Source organism: Cynoglossus semilaevis, chromosome 6, assembly GCF_000523025.1.
Source record: "Cynoglossus semilaevis isolate Cse_v1.0 chromosome 6, Cse_v1.0, whole genome shotgun sequence".
NCBI lineage: Eukaryota > Metazoa > Chordata > Actinopteri > Pleuronectiformes > Cynoglossidae > Cynoglossus > Cynoglossus semilaevis.
The window spans coordinates 17385912-17406769 of NC_024312.1; the positions used below are offsets into that span (position 1 = coordinate 17385912).

A 20858-nucleotide genomic window follows, 5' to 3' on the forward strand; every position below is an offset into this window, starting at 1 on the left:
CTTGAAAATGTTACTCAATTTTTTACATCTATACCAGCAGAATATGATGGTAATTCGGTCTAGATTTTTCCCATTCAGTAGAAAATTTAATTTGACTGTTGGCTGCACACTACCAACTGTGTGACTAACACACAGATGTGAAGTGCTGGATTTAATGGGATAATAATTGTCAATCCCATATATTGTCCAATCATATTGTCAGTGTGGTCCATTTTTTCTTTGGAATGGAATTGTAACATTCTTACCTAAAAAACTACAAACACTAATTTAAATAAGAAAACCATCTGACATCCAAAAGTTTTTATATGGATTTCCAAATGCATGGAGTTATTAATGACTCAGAAGGAGCAACTTGCAATGAACATTTGCAAAACAATCACAAGGGACTTTAGACCAGTTAACATTGCTGACGATCTGCAAATTATCAAGCAAACTCTCAAGGTGTTCTACTACAAGACAAGACTTCCATTTACTTTTTTTTTTAGTTTTGATGTTTTCCTTGACATTCTCCTTATCAATAACTCATTTGGATTAGTCACAAATAAAACAGGTGTAAAACGCATGCATCCACCTGCTGTAGAAATATTAAAACATGTCATGCAAATTTTGGATTATCCTTAATAACGATTAATTCCCACCTTGAATGTGATTAATCATATTAAATATTTTTATTCATTTGACAGCCCTAGTATGACGGTAAGTTTTTTTCGTGATCCAAATGAGGTAAATATGAAAAAAAAAATAGCGATGTTTTTATTTTTCGTTTTACTTTCTCTTTTGCCCTATGGAGGCCTCTTCACTGAGGTCTGCTTGTGTACTTTTCTGACTAGTGAAACAAACGCCAAAAAACTGATGTAGTGGAAAGAGGGGAAAGAGAGAAGAAAAATTGTCTCTGACTCATTCAATAGGTTGTGCTTCCTCTCACAAACACACAGACATTGAAGACTCCTTTCACACTCACTTTTTAACAGTACTGGATAAGTATTGTACTGGATAATACTTACAGGTGAGTGTGAGTGTGTTTCTCTCCGCCCACTCTTTCGTCTGTCTGGGGCTTCTTTACAAAGACAGTGGAGTTCGTTTTCCCAGCAATGCTGTGGTTTTTCTATCATCTGTCTGTCTGCTTGCAGGTCAACTTTTAGTTTGCAGCGTAGAGTAAAGACTTTAAATCGCACTCGACTCGCGTTCACTTCCTTGTTTGAATCAGCAGCTGTCCGCTCTGCTCTCTTTCTACTTCCTGGTTGAGACAGCGAGTGAGTGAGATCGACAGAGACACATAGAGGCCGGAGAGAGAAAACCTCCCAGAATAACATCCACCCCACGCGATAAACGTTCAACCGAATAATTAACACACATTTTGATAATTATTTCGCAAATATTAAAAAAAAAAAAGTTTGTTCTTTAATTTTTTTATTACTATCATTATTTCTTCTCAACTCAGTCTATATGAAGAATGTGGCTAGGAACCGAATAACTTTATACACTCACTCCAACTTTAATTCAGACCTTGGGCAATGTACCGGTCCCATTTGTTGTCAGTTTTTCAGATTCTGGTTTTACCTAAACACAGCATACACTTCTGTTATGCGTCATCTTTCTTTAGGCTGTCTTACATATTTTAGTGTGGCTTATTGAAGTTATTTCAACAGAACTTAAGTTTTTCTAGTTTTTCTGTCTGTTCTTTTGAAGAGATTTAGTCTTCGTGACACTTCAGTTTAGTTCAGAGCTCAGTCACTGACCAAAAGCCACTCCAGTCCTCAGCACTAGAAATTTTTAGTATGTCAATTTCAATTCCTTTATAAAGTATATCTTGAATCCTACACCAAAGGTCTTCAACACGGGGTCTGCAACACCTTCGGGGTCCACACAGATATGCAGAGAAAGGGGTTGTGGGAGTGGAATTGTTTATATATATATATATATATATATATATATTGTTCCCTTATTTCCACATTTTCAAATGTGTACAAACGAGTCTACATCAGAACATAAACAAACAACCAGAAAATACATCACTGTACTTTGCTCTTCCTTTGCCTTTAATTGTCTTTTCCCTTTCATAACGTGGTTCACCTCACAGTGGTAGTAGTCAGAACAGTGACCCTTTATGACTCCAACTTAATCTGGGATTAAGTTCAAAACCTCAGACTTCGGGTAGCAGAGGACTGCTTCTCTGCTGTCACAGCACTGAAAACAATCAGGTTTGGACAGAATTAATTATTTACCGATTCATACATCTCATACATGCAATGACTTTTAAGATAATATTAAGTATCTTTCTGGAGGAAATTCATACATGATGTTGCAATTATGAGGTTTAATTGTATTTAGAGAAACCAAAACTGTTACATGTGGGTGACCAAAAGCATTAAACAGTATTCTAAGAAAAAAGAAAAAAGCAATATTGTGGGATTTGACTGTTTAGGCGAGTTGACATCATTGTGCATTCAAACAGGTAATTACATAGACATGACTGACAGCTTCTAGATTACACTAAAATGAGTTTATGATGCAACAGCAGGATAAGGTTCTGCAGGCAGCGTAAACAAATGTTGGATTCTAATCCTAGTATTATTGGAAGGATTTTTTTTTTGGTCCACCAACCCTTCTGTTACCATATAATACAGAATTTAGAGACAATGATGCAGGATTAGTGGGATGAAGAGAGAAAGGGTGAAAGGGAGAGATGGAGGAGAAACCTGCTGTTCTCAGTAGACAGCTCTAAAGACAATACTGAGTTCAGCTTCGCACAAGCTGTTCTCACACCACAAATAATCCTCAATCACAATCCAAGTTTGCCTCTAGCATCATTTTTATGTGGGCAAAGGTGCTATCTTTGCTTGTTTTGAAGTGGACTGACACCAAAAACAGATGTACTTTAGGATAAACAGAACACATGACTTAGTTAAAAAAAACTTCAGCTGACAAAATAAGATTGCATCTCAGTGAGTGCTGCTAATGTTGAACAGGTGTAATGACTAGGAGTGAAATATATACTGTATTAGTTGTAGGTAAGTAGAAGCTGGTAATCATGGTAGTGTCTGTTCCAACAGACGATTTATAGCAAAATTACATTCAAGCATGAATTAGTTTCTATCCCTGAACATAAAAGTGAACACCATCAATACACTCACAAAAAACTCTGCTAAAAACTGCTAACCTTTTATTACATACTGTACATTGCAAATAGAAAGCTTAGAACTGTCGTGCTTTGACTACTTTGAAGCTAACAATGTGTGAGCATAGCTTGTGAGTGTGTGTTCCTCTCCTGTTCTACACAGAAGACATTTACAAAATGAACGGCTGGTGAGAATCACATCCAAGCATGAATCATTTTTATTCCAGAACGATCATTTCACACGCAAAGAAAATTGACTCAGTGGCCTGCAATTCTTCAGAATAAGTGTGTATTATGAATGCATAGGGATACTGGCAGAAAGTTTGATTAACTTTGTGAAAAAAGTGTTGCAAGCTAAGTTTGTTTACCTAAATTGCGTTTCTAAATCTCTGGTAAGCACTCTACTTGGAAGCTGGCACCGCATTGGACTCATCAGGCTCTTGGAAATAGTAGGCACTAATGACGGGGAGGGTTTGGCAGACCAACAAAAAAGAGAGAAAATATTGTCCTAATGCTTCAGGTTCAACATTGTTTCGTTGGCACCAAATCAGTCCCTGGTTGCAGGATTAAATAAATGTTGGTGTAGTCAAGGAAGTAAACATTTTATTTTCCTTTTTTCCTCATGAAATGTATTCTGTTTCCCAGCTTTTAAATTGCTCTCTGAATCCTCATTTGTATTCTTTTGACGTTTTCGCCACCTACTATCATCCGTTTACTCGACTGGAGAGACAGAAAAAGCACTAGGTTTTCCTAATACTTGCTTCTTCTTTTTTTTAACGCTACTGTAGATAGGATGTAATGGAAAACATGCTTTTTTTTTTATAAACAGTGACCTTCATGCTTTGTTTTTTGTATTTGAATAAATTGTATTAAAATGTGTGAGAAAAAATGATAAAGGATCTGAGGAAGAAAAGACAAAAATGAAGGCTGTGATTTAGTTGAGAAATGTGGAAGTAGATGTTGATGTTGTGGTGGTAGATGTAAAGGTACATTTTACCATTTATATAACGGAAGAAAACTCTCTCTTGTGGTGGCAGATCTGCTCAGTTTTAATCACATACTCGGTTCTTTCTTATTTGAATGTAATAGAATGGGAACTGCAGAAGCTGCCCTACATTCACCTGGGATCAGCTGTGATTGGCTGACGCTCCCTCGTGTGACTCTTAACAGTAAAAAGCTTTAAAGGGTGAGTTATTGAAATCAAACACAAGTCAAACATGCATTATTATATATATTAAAACAGCTAACTGAAATAAATACAAAAAGCCTTTTTAGTAATTACCATAAGATATCAACAGACAACATAAATGGACAGAAAGACTTGAAGTGGCAAAGCAGATAAACCCAGTGTAATGTGACGGTTTCCAACTGCTCTTATCAGCCACTCACAACCACTTTGTAAACACAGTAACTGTCTTACACCATTAGCTGGAGGGCAATCATGTGCATCTGGCAGTTTCCTGCCAGGCTTGCTTCTGTTCCGAGCTGTAGAATTAGGTCACCAGGGGATGTTGGTATCAAAACGTCAGAATCAGCCTTTGTGAAAGACTGACATCTCACCAGCTTTGACCACTTACTGTACTGTAGGCCCAGGCTTCTTTTTTTTTCCTGAAGGCTTTTTACTTATCACGTCCTCAGCGATGACTAACAAAAAAGAAGACATGGAATAAATGCCTCTAACTTTTCTTTTGCATTTTTGGTGAATTCATTGTTGAATTCATTCATGTTCAAAAGCAAAAGAAAAAAAAAGATTTAATGTTCAAAAGCAAAAGAAAAAAAAAGAAAAAAAAAGAAAAGCAAAATTACATCTAAACCCCTGCTGGTACCAAACAACAATAGCAGATTTACATGAACAAACAACAACAAACTTTTTTTTGAAAACATTGAGTTAGCTCATGACATTTTCCCCATATGACTGCTTATTTACCACCGTCATCATTAATAGTGTAACTTGTAACAGCTAGTGAATGCTCTAAACCCATGTTGTTGAACGTCTGCTACCGCTCCCCTCGCTTTTTTCCCTATTTTTCTTCCTTTGCAGATGCAGACAGCTGAGCACTGAGACTGTATCTGCTGGAGATTTCTCCTGGTTAAAAGGGAGTTTTTTTTTAGCTTGGTGTGTGATCTAACTTAAATGTTAATATAAACTCTTAAAATATATCTTAATTGTAATATAATGAACAAACAATTGAGTTCATTGAGGCAAAACTTTTCGTTCTGTGAATTTGGGCAACACCAATTAAATTGAGTTGACTTGATTTGTTTAACTGGCATATGTCTATTAAATATTGCTGGATTAATTTAATCACCATCACATAGACACCATTTAAGGCCCATCTTTCAATTTAAAGTTGGATTTCTGCCCAGAAAAAAAAAATTTAAATAAATAACAAAAGTATATGTCCCATTATAATTTATACTGTATATCTATCACATTTAATGAGGCAAAGTAGCCTACCGTATTTCACAGCTAATTGTTTTTGCAGACTGTGTAAATTTTGTATACATGTACAACTTTTTGATGCTATTCCTTGGGTTACAGCCCCACATTGTTTGGTAACGTTGCTACAAGCTGTAGACTGTAATAAATGCTTGCAGAATTTATGATCTGCCTCTGGCTGCTGGAGTGAGTGTGAGCATGAAAGCAAAGGAAGCTGAACAACTTTTGAAATATTCCATTGGATGTTTTCACACAAAACAAAGGTGGGAAGTTTGCAAATATAACGGCATGTGCCAATTGGATCGTTGGAAACGTCCTGAAGGGAAGTGAGAAATTAGATATGGCTAAAATAATAGATCATAAAAGGTGACATTGTGTCAGCAGCTATTGGCGTTCTCCAGTTTTGTAACCTGGAGTTTCAACTTTTGTTCTAGAAACAAAACTAGTCAACAAGAGGGTCAAAAATTTTACTTTTACTGTTCATTTTGAATCAGTTACACTCGCAATAATATTCAAATGGGTGCAATGACGATAGTAAGAAGAGTGTCTACTATTTTATGTCCCAGAACAAATTATTATTAAATTGTTCAGGAAGTGTGTATCAAACAAGTAGCTCTTCATATGACTAAATGCCCTTGAAGTAGCTCTCAGTTCCAAAAAGGTCGGAGACCCCTGGTTTAGATGAACATACAGTACCACACAAGTCAACTACAGTCTACATCAGCGTCAATAAGGGGTCTATGACCCAAAGCTGTCCACATATGTACTTCACAACATACAAACACAACATTTTTAAAATATTTTACCCCATTTTTGTGTGTTTTATATAATATTATAAAACACACATATATACTATATTATATATGTACATACATATATGACTATATCTGTATATTTACTTTATATATATATATATATATATATATATATATATATATACATATACTGTATGTATACTGTATACATAGGCTCCATGTCTGTACGAATTGACAAAGATTGAAAATAACAGTGAGTTGTTATCAGAGAACCTTGTTAAGACTTTCAATTTTCTCAGTCAACAAACTATCTGTACTTCTTTAGTAGAAAAGAAGACAAGAAAAAAATCCCTTTTGTTTACTTAGGCTTTCTGCTGCAACTTCTGTGCGATCTCACAACTGCTTCTCAGTGTGGTCCTGCTGCTGCTACACTGTAAATCAGAGACTTTTAGTGAACTGCTGTAGGTGGTGAAAACTCACTCAAATGTTCCCCACTGCCTATCTTTTTTTTTACTGTCCAATGTGAGCAGTGCATGCAGAGAGTACGCAACATGGTTCGGGGGCTTCTCGCCCTGGTAACAACAGCTTTCCTCACTGTCTCCTGTGTGGGAGGCATGCAGTAAAGGACTCTTTTGTTCTAGAACTTGCTCGAGAATGTTCAACAACAGCTTTATTCTCCTGCTGCCCTTTTGCTTACGTCTGCATCATGCTGATAAGGCCCTTAAAGTACTCTCCCCCATAGTCACATGTAATATAAAGACTTTTCATATTGCATATATTTTCAAACTATTGTCGTACTTAGCATAGCAACAAAAGCTACGCACAAAATTGCTTTCCTTCGTAATTACTTTAAATTTGTCCTTGTCTCAAAGCAAACACCTTGTTCTGTCACGCTTTTATTTTTTTGTGTTGCTTCCAAATGTTACAACTGGAATTTAATTCATTTAATAAAACCCAGACCACTTTAAAGATAAGAGGGACTTCATATAATGAGATTGGCTTCTCTTTTTCTGGGACAGCTATGCTGAGTTTCCCCCTTCACAGAAAGAAGTGAGTCATACTGGTGTTTGTTTAAGTTTGTTATGACTTCCACTTGGACACCAGGGATCAAGATATTCATACACTGTTTATAAAAAAAAATGTGTCTATTACAAATCATATAGTATATACATGCCTCACTGTGACAGTATAAACAGCATACTGACTGGTGCGAGCTGCAGCTGCACTGCAAACTAACATGACATCATAGCCCAGTAACCAAAAGCTAATCATTGGCACAATTTAACAATGACACTCACTGTTTGGTCCCTTTTATCCGGCCCCTAAATGTGGGCGCTGAGCCCTTGATGTATGGCATACTGGCAGTGATGTGGCCCTGGAAAGTTCCAAAAGCCTTCCAACCATCCAACCAACCATATCCCCAGATGGTGCTTTGTGTGGCTGATCACCAGGGTGCTCCCAAAATGCTAAGGGAGGGAGGAAAAGTCACAAAGTAAGTGTGTTAGGTGACAGGAAATGCATTTTTTTTTACAGTTTTTCTAAAACCCTAGTCCAGCCTTTCACAGAACAAACCTCATATGATCTTGTTCGAGTCACATCATAAATCATGTTATCTGGTTTCTGATCACAGTCTGGCATAGAAACAGGGTGGCGCTACAGCGACAGCTACAGTTCGCGTGATAGAAATATAATAGAGGATTATTTCTTCAGTTGTCATAGTGGAACTTTGGCAGAGTTGACCTGTTGGTGAAGTAATCACCGGTTTGGAAAGGGAAAAAATAATCACACAATGTTCATTCAACCGACGACACCTGAGGCCCATAACAAAATGGAAGGTGTCTTTTGTGTGCGACCGAGGCCGTGGTTAGAAAAGAGGGAGATAGGTAAGACGAGTGAGAAAGGATGAAGAACAGGTTATAGAGGACACAAGGAGATCCTTTTTTTCCAGCAGGGTGGGGTAGTATCGAGGAAAAAGGAGAATGGAGTGAAAGGATGGAGATTGAATTTCATTTTCTCATACAAGATCGCTGCCTGAAAGCAAACAAAAGGATAAAAAGTTGACCTCACACTTTTTCTAAATTGATGGCTGCACAGCCCCCGCAGGCCTGACTGCGGCTTCTCCTTTTTAATGTATGTGTTGCTAAGAGTTTTTCCCCCACCACTGTCCGGCATCCCCTCCTAAAACAATTACTGAGCTGCCAGAGGGTGGACAAAGTGCCAAGTCAGCAAACAAGTGTGGAGGACTATGTGTTACTGAGTTAGTAGACAGGTGAACACTGAGACGTCTGGAGCAAAGGGTAGATGAAATTGGTGCAAAGAAAAAATATGGATTTTATTATTTGAAACCTAATATTTTTAGAGATAAGGTTTTTCCATTTTCCAACAAATTAAACATAGTGAAGGGGAATGTGAGAGATTCAGTAGATCGTAGAAGGGGTGTTGGTAAATCATAAGCAATTTAAATAATAAATAAAAATCTTTAATGCAATGTCTGTTTTACTTCAACATGACCCAAGATCTCTCTGCAAGAACAAAATGTAATCCATTGGGATTATTGTTAGGGCATTGTTGATTTATCATCAGGGTTAGGGTTGTATTCACCACTGCAGGGCCAACTGTTTGAACTTTTGCTGCATTAAGAAACCACCATTTTTCTTTCTCTGCTGTGTGTTTTGTAATAAGATCTAATAGCCTTAATCGAAAATAGCACAGCTTTCCAACACAGCACAGACACTCAACAGATGTGTGGAGATGTGTGTTGGTGGGGAGGGGGCAGAGGAAAGGATAAGCCATCAGAGCAACGGCAAGCTATAGGTAGGATGCAACAGGCAGAGGCACAACAAAGAAGGACGGAGTAAAGAAAGGGGGATGACATAGTAAAACGGAGGAAGGAAATCGATTGAGGGTAGTATGGGGACGGATGACAGAGAAAAGGGGAAGAGGAGAGGAATGAAGGAGAGTTTAGTGCCTCTCAAACACTTTGCACTCCAGCAAATCAGATGCCACATTCTGTCTGGCACGGTGATCTGTCGGGCCTTCTCTGCTCTATTTATATCCACTCTGTGTCATTTCAGGGCCAGCACGAGACACACTGCACACAAATGTACCAGCATGTGCACACCAACATCGGGGTGCTCAAGGGCTCCTTCGCACTGACTGAAGGCAGGCAGGTTAGATGGAGTGTCTGCAAGGAGAAGAGATGGGAAACAATGTGAAGGCATGCAGGAAGAAATGTACTTAATATATTTCTTATATGAGTCTAATTTATCCAGCTTTTGTCAGCGGAAGATGTAATTTCAGATAAAGAATTTTTTTTGACGTATTTTCCCACTAAATAACCAGAGGCATTGTTTGATTTTGATTCATTCTGTGCAGAGCAGAGCCCAGAAATCTTTTGAGGTGTCAAAGTAAAATGAATAGAAGGCTTTAGATGAAAAGGATCTACTCAACGAGTGCAGTCAGGAGTCTGGATTGGCTAAATCATCCTTCAGTTTTCCTCCTCGACGATCAAGATAGAAGATCAAGATAGATAGATAGATAGATAGATAGATAGATAGATAGATAGATAGATAGATAGATTCCAAATATTCCATTTATGTTCCATTTTCAAACCTGCGTATGTTTTTTGGACATCTGTTTTGATCTGTCAGTCTGTTTTATAACATGTTCTGACAGTTTTAGAGTTATTCTGAGAGTAACGTCTGCCTGCACTGAGTTGCTAAGGCCTGACCACAAGAAAAGGAGAGTGAAGAATAAGTGGTCTGATTAACAGCAGGACCACTGGCACATTTTAAAAGACCCTGGTTTCCAGGAATAACAGCTGAGTTACATCAGCCTTTAGTTTTAACAGTGAGAGAGTAATGTTAAAAGGAAAAAAGAAAGTTCCATTTAAGCAGTAATGTGGATTTAAAAATGTGTGTGAATTGCAGTTTTAAAGTAAAAACAACAAGTTTTTTTTTTTTTTTTTTTGGTCTTTTGGTCTTGGGTGATCAACCACAGGCTGAGGAGAAACTTTTGGAACCCAGTGTTGGTTTAATGTAATCAGACACTTATTGCAGACAAATGCAGTCTTTCCATACTTGTAGTTTCACGTGAAAAGCTCAGTGGCATTGTTCAAAGGCGGCACCCCTGCATGTAAATGATCTTTGTTTGTAATCAATCAGCCCCAAAGTTATAGCAGCCATGCATGGTTCATTACACAGCCGGCTAAGAGGAACAACATCAATCCGCACATTCATCAAACACACACCACAGGCTTCCACAGTGTAACACGACCTGGTTGGTAATGGAGGAGGTGCTACATTCAAATGCTTCACGTATGCATACATATACACAAACGCTGCAACTCTACACACTCGCACAGTAGTGTATGACCTTTGATGTTATATGTTAGGTCGTGCAAATAAATCCAAAAGTGCAGGAGAAGAGACGTTTAGGAGAGGGATGCTTCATGCAGGGCGATCATAAAACTTAGAGGCTATTTCTAAAAGATCACCGATGATGTAATAAAAATCAAAGATCAAGACATGCGTGCTGTCAGTGCACAAGAATGAAAGGCACACCTTGAAGGTGCCGTTAATATCGTGTTGCGCAGGTTGCAAAAAATGGAATGAAAGCCATTAAAGCTGTTTGCGTGACTGCGTGTAAACCAGCGTGCGAGCACTCCAGCTGTCACAGGGCACGGACGGGAAGCAGGAGCCTGTGCATGTGCCTGCACCAGGGAGCACCGCAGAGAACAACAACAAACGCTTCCTCCACTTTGAAGTGGACCCTATCACCTTCCCAGCAACCGCTGCCCCCCCCCCCCCCCGCCCAACACCAATCCCTAAATCCCCACCCTCCTCCTCCCGCTTGCCCAAGCTGTTTGCGTGACTGCGTGTAAACCAGCGTGCGAGCACTCCAGCTGTCACAGGGCACGGACGGGAAGCAGGAGCCTGTGCATGTGCCTGCACCAGGGAGCACCGCAGAGAACAACAACAAACGCTTCCTCCACTTTGAAGTGGACCCTATCACCTTCCCAGCAACCGCTGCCCCCCCCCTCCGCCGTCCATCAGCAAGCCATAAATCCAGGCTCTCATCTGCCAGTGCGCCTGTGAAGCTCCGGAATGTCCACGTGGGATTTGAGGCCCAGTGAGTTATGGGAGCACCTGGGAGGGGGGGTTGGTGAGATGCAGCCATGGGGAGAGAGGGAGGACGTGCAGAGGCATAGTTATACCGACGAAGGGCAGCATGTTGACAGCCAACAAGACTGATGACTCAGTTCAAGTGGTCAAATATCTAAGGTGTGGGTATAGAGCCTTTGTAACATTAAAGGGCCGTGAAGTTTGAGCCTGTTGATGGGACCCATGTTCCCTCACACCTCTTATTACATGATTGGGCCATGTACATGGAACGCAGTTCTACATGTCCACTGGGAAGTTCTTGGCGGAAATTGCAGAAATTCAGCGCTGGCTTGTTTTTCTTTTTTTTTTTTTTAAGAGACAGGGTTATAAAAACAGAACAGATTGGGGTCACAGCCTAGGGTGACTAGCTGCTTCACATGCTTGCATTCTTTTTATATGCTTGTACAAAGCAATACAGCTATTTCCCCATCTTTATACTACAGCAGTTACAACGGTGCAATTCAATGCTTAGTGTCAGTAGGAGCAGAGGGGTATTGTTATTCTGGAAACCAGGTCATGTTTTTTCTCCATTCTCTTTAGTTTCTTGCTACATGTTGTCACTGAGCATTACTTGTATGAAGACTTTCACTTTGACTAATTGGACAATAAAATAATAATATAGTAGGATAATAGGAAAGTGAAGAATACAAATTGAAAAAAGCCAAAAAAAATAAAAATAAAAAAATAGAAAAGTAAAAAAAAATACGTAAGCTAAGCTAAGTTAATTCTAAGTTTATGTAAGTCACATAGTAGCTACAGAATCAAGTGACTACGTACGGGTCGACTCTCTTCCCTTCTCATCCCCACATGCCGCCAGTCGCTACTGTATCGTCTGTCTCGTAGGGAAGAACTCATAATTAAAACCACATTTTATTTTATATCACAGGAATCCTTCTATACTATAATGTTTTTGTGTGTGTGGGTCTCTATTCAATTAAAAACTGTTTTTTTCCCCCATTGTTATTAGCACTAATAAGGGGGGCTGAAGAAGGCTGGAACTGATTTTTTTTTTCCTGTTATTTCTTATGGAAAAACTTAAATTAAAAAAATAATTTGAGATACGAGGACCTCGAGTTACGAGCTCGGTCCTGGAATGGATTATGCTTGTATCTCAAGATTTTACTGTATATAGTAAAACAAAATGATCAGCATTGTTGCAGATGTCTGGGACACATGTCTTATAATATGTTTTAGTTAATAAAATTGGACACGATAACATCTGTCTCAAAACATTTTGACTAACCCTCATGGTGTCCACAACAGATGAGCGGTGTTTCAAATGACGCCTTGGCTGTGTTACGTGTAAAAAAGTCCTCTCTTCGCTCTTGTTGCTGATATTTCTCTGTATATCTCAAGGCCAATCTCTACATCCTGTCCATCGCCTGATGGGAGGCTATACGTTTTACCATTAAAAATGACTCATATACACTAGCTGATCTCAGTGATATATTTGGAGCCTCAGGTGTATAACCTCCCTGTTTTTTTCCCCTTTCCTTTTGAAGGGAGCCGCCATAGAATAAATGGAGTGGTGTAAAAATCAAAGAAATGGAAGGGTGGAGAGGTGAAAGGAGACAAAATGAGAGAAAATAAAAGCCACGTCCCCGATAGTAGACAGCGCTGCATTAAAAGCAATTGCGGACGGCTAAATAGATTTAGTTTCTCTTGTAGTGACATTGATTTTTGGGCAGATGTCTCAGTAAGTAGCCTGAATGACTGGACCCCTCAATGAGCTGGCACTAACAGTGTCTGAAAATGGCAGTGTGCACTCAGGGTAAAAATGACAAAACAGGAACAAAAGAAAGAAAGACACTGAAGACTTATTATGTGTCGCCTGGTAAGACTGAAAAAAAAATCGAACAGAAGATGTGACTGAATCAAAACCTTGTTTGTTGATTTCAGTTTTCTCCCAGCTCTCTTCATTTCCTGTAGTCCTGCCCCTGCCTGTTTTATTGAAGCTGGCAGGAAATTTGGTTTTATTGCTGAAGGATGTGTGTGTTATATAAAGAATAATCTAAAACCATGACAGGTTTGCTGCCTTACTTGCCTTTCAATGTCAAAAGGAAGTGAACCATTACACCTGGTATTAATTTCCCTTTGGTATTTGTAACATAAGGACGTCATGAAGGGACTACACACTAAGCCTCACCCTACAGTTGTGTCAGGGTACAAGATAATTGCTGTAGCTGCTGGCATGGGAGGCCTGGGCGTCTTAGACGTGTCATCTGAGACGAGTCAAGTCACAGGTGTGAAAAGAAGGGAATGTCTTTAAAGTGGATCTAATAACGTGATTAAAATCATCCTGTCATGGTCGCCACCAGCAAACACCGATCCATGTCATTTTATAGCTACGCTGTTGAGGAAAAATTTAAAGTTTTTTGCACAATTTATCATTTAGTCCACATTTACATTAGCACATCATGAATTAACCTCTGTAGGCTTGCACTCATCATTCATCTGCATCTGTTTTGGATCTGTCAATGAACAATATCCTTACAAAGCACTGCTATTAGTGCAAACGTATCTAGCTAAAAGAAGCACTTCAACTTGTCAACACCATTGCCTTAATCCTTTTATAATGTCAAAAAATCCTGTCATATCATCTCGAATGCATTTTCTGATTACTTCATACATGCTTAAATACCTGATCTGACCTTCACAAAAAAAAAAAAAAATCACTGCAAGAAAACAGAAGGTAAAAATGGCAAGACTTCTTTCACAACAGCTAGTGCAAATAGGCTGCACGGAAAATGACGATTTTCCCCAGATAATTCAGTGTAACGATGGCATCAAGTGACATAGTCGGACGACGGACAGTGTAATAAAATTTCTTGGAGCTCTGAGATCTTGTAGACTGTAAAGCTGCCAAGATCTAAATCTGAGTTTATTAAATCTTGAAGTAAAACACCCACGAGCTTCATTTCTGTGCATATTTTTTCATTAGCCATATTTTATGCATCCAAGAGACCCACCCACTGCACCTCCACTCAGATATATCTAGTTTTTTTCAAAGACAGTAATTGTGCAGAGCCGGCCATAAACATCCTTAATGTCTGTCTTCCGTGAGCATTCGCCTCTTGTTTCTCCAGGGAGAGAGTCGTCCAGCATCTGGACACAACCCAAAACAGCCTTGTCTTCTTAGGCCTGTCTTCACTGCTGCTTAATGTGTCCCTCATTACGCCTGTGTCAACCGATCTACTTAGCTGATGACTGTCATGACTTGTTCTCACAGCTGGCTTCTGTCATTGCAATGCAACGGTAGATTATTGTGGTCAATGGTGAAAAAGAGTGTTTTTCAATAGAGAGAAAAACAAATGATCAGGCGACAGCGCAGCCATCGGGTGGTATAATTCAAACTAAAAGGAACCACACACAGCTTGCCATAGCCTATAGCCTCCAGCCGACACTTACTTTCAGGAAGTAAGTGGTCAACCCGGGAGGAAGAGAAGTGCTGCCTCAGCAAGTTGTAGGTATTTTGTCATCAAATGTCACACGTCCCCTGTGCACTTTTGTACATCGTTTTTCCTGCTATTCAGGTGCAGGTAGGACAAAGCTTTAATGAAAACAGTTGCAGAACAGAACAGAAACAGGACACAAACAGAGCGTAGGTTCTCAACCACAGGATGTGGGATCGTTACTAGGCCATAGGTCATTTGATACTGGGCCTAGGAGAATCAGTGAATGATACAAAATTATTCTGCTTCAACAATACCTTTCCTGTAGCATATCGCAAGACCCGTCAAAAATAAAAGTCTCTTGAAAACTTGTTTGCAAAAAGTAAAAAGCCAACAAAGAAGACAGAAGACAAACCTCATATATCAATGTAATGTATAAGTTTTAGAGAAATTCAGCATTTATATTAGTTTTATATTCACCATATTATTTTTGTGATTTTCTCTAGTTTAAAGACTAATCCGTGAAAACATTGTCTTCCATAAACCCAGTCGAACCTCTGATGTAGAGGAAGTGTTGAAGTAGTGCAGCGTTTGCACACGTCTCAGCCTCGTTAGATAATCCATCCCTGAGTTTGTGAAAAGCAGTCATTACCATATGTACAGACACATAATCTGGACCAGTGCATATTTTGTCTGGCTCATAATCTGCTCATGCATTTGCATGATATACAGCACAGTACCATAATAACAGTCTCAGTGAGGTACAGGTGGCCGTGAGAAGAGACATATAAAATATTTTCATATCAACGCAATCATTCTTCCAGGCAAGATTTATTTCCATAGGCGTACCAATTCAAAACATCGTAGTAAACTCAGATGCACATTTGAATATTGTTTTGTTTTTTTGGAGTATATGGCTGATCATGCGGAAGACTTTTATATAGCAACTAATGAGTTAAAGCTGTCTATTAGCACATACTGTATATGTGCGTCTCTTAGATAAAATAAATGAAGTAACACAGTAAGTGTACACATATGCTTTTACTTGTTACACTGGTAAAAGCGTATGTGTTTATATCTGTGTTATGTTTGATTGTATTTAATGAGTGTCCTTGATTTTGTTCTCTACAAGAATTACGCACAGTCGACAAACTCAGCAGGTATATTTGACCTCAGCTGTGTCCTGCAAGACCTACAAGAGTGCTGTTTGATTCTCATTTAAAAATAAACACTTCATTATCAGTACAGAACATATACACTAAGATAGATAATGTTTCTGTTCTAGTCTTTACTTTCAATTCCTTTTTTTTGCCTCAGATCTGGTTTTAAATTGGGATCTTATATAAATCTTTCAAGCACAATTCGCAGAAGTTAATGAGATGAGTTGATCAATAAAATGGAATCTCACAAATGTTGGCAATCGTGGCTGAGAAGATCCTGGGAATGTCCTTGAAACAGATCCTCCGACTGTACTGATGAAATAACAACCATCCCCTCGGGGAATGCTGAAATCCTTCAAGCATGTCTATCAAGCTTTGTATCATTAAATCACTGTAAGAGAGAGGGAGACAAAGTGAAGAAAGAAACACATGGATTTCACCAGACAGCTTATGTAATTCCACGGTAATCCTAGAAATAGGCAAACAAACAAAAACAGTTCAATACTCCTCCATAAGGGTGCCTATAAGAATTAACTCAACTTTGAAAACACCTCTGACTTCAACCACACTTTAAATCTACTGTATATACATTGATCATGTTCTCTCACTAAGTAGAAGGCCGTAGTTGTACGGAAAATCTATTCGTAGACTGGTGCATACACTCTTTTCCTCTAAGCTTTGAAACAGCTTCTATAATGAAACGTGACAGTAGAACGTACCGTATTCTCCTAACAACGAAAATATCAATATTGGACATGACATCACATGATATTCTACAAGTTGTTGACATTTTAGAGATTGATGGGTGGAGACTAAGACTATAGAATGTGAAATTGGGTGGGGAAAATTATCTGGGTTTATTGGTAGCATCACTCTCTACTGTCTCTACGGAGATAAAGAGATTGAAAGTGACAGCCTCAGTTTTCTTGGTTCAGAAACATTTAAATTGAGAACGTGCAAATCTGTATTTTTTGTAGGCTTTGTAATTACTCCGTGTATCAATCTAATTAAAGCATACATATACTATGCATTTATTTCGATTCATTATGGTTAGTTTTGTAAGGGTACGCGAAAGCCACAGTTTGGTATTGACATCATGGGACATTTTCATTTGAAAAGAAATGTGGAGGTTTTTGGTACTAGCCTTACTCATAGTCAGATGACCCTATTTCAAGCGAGTTATCGTGTTTGATGTTTTACCACTATGTGATTTTTTTTCTGCCCTATTCAGTTTATTTTCTCCACAGCTACTGTAGGATACCAGAGAACCAGAGCAGACTTTAACACATCACTTCCATTTGTTACATCAGGCTAATCTATGCTCAGTACTTACTAAAGTAAAGCTGCTGGAAATAATTGAATGACTCATGGGAATTGTGGTTAGGTAAGCAGTGAAGCAGTAAAACCAACCAATAACAAATGTATTTTAAGAAGACAGACGCATCGATAAAAAACTTCAATATTAAAATGAAAAACCAATAAACGTTAAAATTAAGTTGTTAAATTTAAATTTTGGAGAAAAAAGCAAACTTACACAGATGGTAGCATTTTTGTAGCATTTTGTTTTTGAGAGTCAGTTTTCATCCAGTGTAGGTCAAGCTAACCCTGCTAACACTTGTAGCTTTACTTCTTCATTGGGCTTTACCAAGCATATCTGAACCTGGTTAGTTGCATTAATGCCACCTACTGGTTCTGACCATGGTAAGTTATTCCTAACCACTTTTCCACAGCACATTAGTGTGCTGTGAGAGAGGCTTATGTTAAGAAAGATCTTTGTGGGTCTGAATAAAGAGTAAAATTTTGAGTAAATTGAAACTTATTTACAGCAATATATTGTATTTAACCTATATATGGTGGTGCATCATGGATATTTCTGATGTAAAATATATGCCGTGGCTTAAAAAAGGTTGAGAAACATTGATTAAGAGGGCACCCTGATCACTAGCAAAATAAAAACAACAGATTTAAAGCTCTATTTAAACTCTCTCAGTTTCATAAATGCTTGAGTCTAACTGTGGGTGATCTTTTTTGGCAGACATGGACAGACCTGCATGTCTCATACAGGTTCCAGGTGTATAGACATGTAAAACGCACAGCATGTGATAACAAGTAGCTACATGCCACACATCCAAAACATACCTTCACACTGAGCAGACGTTCACATTCACTTCATTGGCCAACACAGAGATAGGACAGGAGGTTTGTAGAAAACAGACACCACAGGAAACGTGTCCCTTTGTTCTTATTGGTTGTGGTATGTGTGACCCCCTTCTCCTATTCATTATCTTCTAGTTTGTCTTAAGAACAAATACCAGAGGCCCTGACCCTATGCTTACAAATCCTGTTTAGACAAAGCCCTGCTTTGTCTGAGGTCTCCAGGCCCACCACAGGCTGAATGTCCAGTCCTTACTACAACCAAAGCCCCTCCAGTTGTTCCGGCCCCCGGGACACCCTACATGACTTGTATCCACTCGGCTGTGACTAAGTGACTCTCTAGAATGTGTTATGTTTTATAATGAAATCATTCAGTCATGTGCAGGAAGTCCCCTTCATTGTGTAGCCCTGAAAGAATGCCAGATATGTCCGTTCCCATATGGCAGGTCCACTAGGAAAAAGAAGTTTCAGTTACCTGTTGTGGATGGACAACAAATTAGTTGTTGGACAACGATATAATAAAGAAACTAACTTGGATTTTCTTCACATTTATTTAAAGAATAAACACTGACATTTGGGACTTAGTTTCACTTGATTTTTCTTTACTGTCATAAAAACTTTTAAAACATTTTGCAAGATGGTTTCATGTTTTTCCCCAATAGGTTTAATGAAAGTATTTACAAAAATACCTCTGTGATTAGTCAGAGTCAAATACAAGCATAACAAAATCCTACAAGCAGCAGTTGTCAACCTCACTTCATTTGAACACACGCCTTCCTTTATAATTATGAATTGAATAATTGAAATTCTAATAGTGTGCACTGTCTACAGCACAATGACGCATTATGACTATTAAGTTCTAAGGATATGTTCACGCCTGAGAATATCTCCAGTCACGTCAATCAGGTTTAACTAATTATTTTGCTGCTTGTATTGATTTCCTTTTATTATGACAAATATACTTTAGTTTTAGATTTTTTAAATTTTATTTCTATTTTTCTCAACTTAAACTCGTTAATTTTGCCACTTTGTCCAGGTAATGTTAACAATTTCAGTGAGTCTGATTCTGACAGATGGCGGCGGCGAGGTACAGTGATGTCAGTGACAGTGGAGGTCAGGTTAGATCAGTGTTTCCCAAACTTTTTTCTTAAAGTCACAAACCTTCACAACCCAAGTCAATAGACATTATTAAATGTTTGGTAAACATGATGTGAGACGACCCCAAAAAGAAATCTCTTGCAACCCACCTGAGGGTCGCGACCCAGTCTTTGGGTAACAATGTGTTAGATCATTTACTATTAACAAAGACAGCATAAGCTACATTCTGGTCTACAGGTCTACAATGGTGTACAGTACAAACCCTGGTATAGATTTAAAAAAATACTAATAACATTTAGTATCATTACAAGTACTGCAAGTAGTACTTGTTATACTAGTAATAGTATTTGAAATAATATTGAGAATCATAATAAATTAGTTTTATTATTAAATTAGTATAAGTTTATCCACATTAATTTACCTTTATGTAAAACACACACAGTATTTCAAATGTTCAGTCAGTGTCTGACCAATAAGATGTGGAAACATCAGAGTTGACGTCAGGTGCCCCACTGTGTAATGATAGTGACAAACTATCCTGGTCTTTTTTAAGCCTTGAGAGGCTCGTCTTTATGTTGCTTTGGTTCATTGGACATTGCCTGGATACTTTTGAGATATTCCAACTCAATAATGTCACATATACTTTCCAAGAAAAAACAAGCAGAGAACAGTATTCTTGTGCTCTCTCTTTCTGAGAGGCTCTAAATTCTGAAGCCTTTGTTGCACCATTGTAAGCTGTGAGTGAAATCAGGCTCATTTTTCTTTGTGTTTTTTGTATGTGTATGTACACAGCTGGGACTCTTACCCTTGAAGACAGAGGACTCTGTGTGCCTTCTTGTGTCCATGGAGATGATCCTTCCTCGGTTCTGGAATGTTTGCAATGTGCACGGATGGGGAAGATCAGCTCCAGTACCTGGGGTCTGTGCATGGGCCTGCTGCGGGCCGCTGGCTATATGAGTAGCTGTGGCTGTGATTCACTGGCATAAGAAGCAGGCACATCTGGAAGGCACCACAGAACACTGGCATTTAGGCAATAAAAAACTGTCTGCAGTCGATTGCATAAACCCATCTGCACTGAAAGATTCCACAGTGTGGGATTAATTCCTTCAGAGTGGAAGAAATAGGGAACGTTTCAAACTGGTGCATGAAAGCAGCCAGGTCTCCTCAAAGACTGGTGTGGAAACATGTGCAAACTGTTAAAACAGTGATTCCATGAGCCGCTTTGATATCTCCCATTAGTGTAATTACAGCTGGCATGGTCCCTGATTAAAAACAAATTTCTTTTGCTAAAGAAACCTACAAAAAACTCATTAGGGAAATTAAACTTTAGGTGATTTAATTACATTCGTTTAGGTAAATGAATGTAAATGAGGCTGACAGTCGCATTGTTAATCGGGAAGACAGACGTACAACAGGACGAGCGAGATGTTGGTGAAATTCAAAGGAGAGGGAGAACCGTGCGAGGCAGAGAGGCAGGAAGGCTTGGAGTCTGGTTAAAACATGCAGAACTCAGTTTAGCATTGTGTTTAATCCCTAGTGTCTGCAGCCTGTCATAAATCTCCCTGCAGAGCTCGGCATT

General features: G+C 38.7%; 1 protein-coding gene and 1 long non-coding RNA gene across 4 annotated transcripts in view; both read right to left on the minus strand.

Annotated features, from left to right (window-relative positions):
* trim44 (tripartite motif containing 44) overlaps nucleotides 1-1278 on the minus strand; it is a 36850-nt gene extending 35572 nt beyond the window's left edge. Inside the window, exon 1 of one of the 3 annotated variants that reach the window (XM_008312512.3) lies at nucleotides 1005-1269. The gene's annotated coding sequence lies outside the window, so the exon portion shown is untranslated. Of the gene's footprint in view, nucleotides 1-1004 lie in introns of all 3 variants that reach the window. The other 2 variants (XM_025056096.1, XM_025056095.1) reach the window with 2 other exon arrangements.
* A 16666-nt stretch (nucleotides 1279-17944) lies between these two features.
* LOC107988703 (uncharacterized) overlaps nucleotides 17945-20858 on the minus strand; it is a 36010-nt gene continuing 33096 nt past the window's right edge. Inside the window, exons 3-4 of the long non-coding RNA XR_001760195.2 lie at nucleotides 20085-20278; nucleotides 17945-18656 (exon numbers count right to left, since the gene is read on the minus strand). This is a non-coding gene — a long non-coding RNA (uncharacterized LOC107988703). The remainder of the gene's footprint in view (nucleotides 18657-20084; nucleotides 20279-20858) is intronic.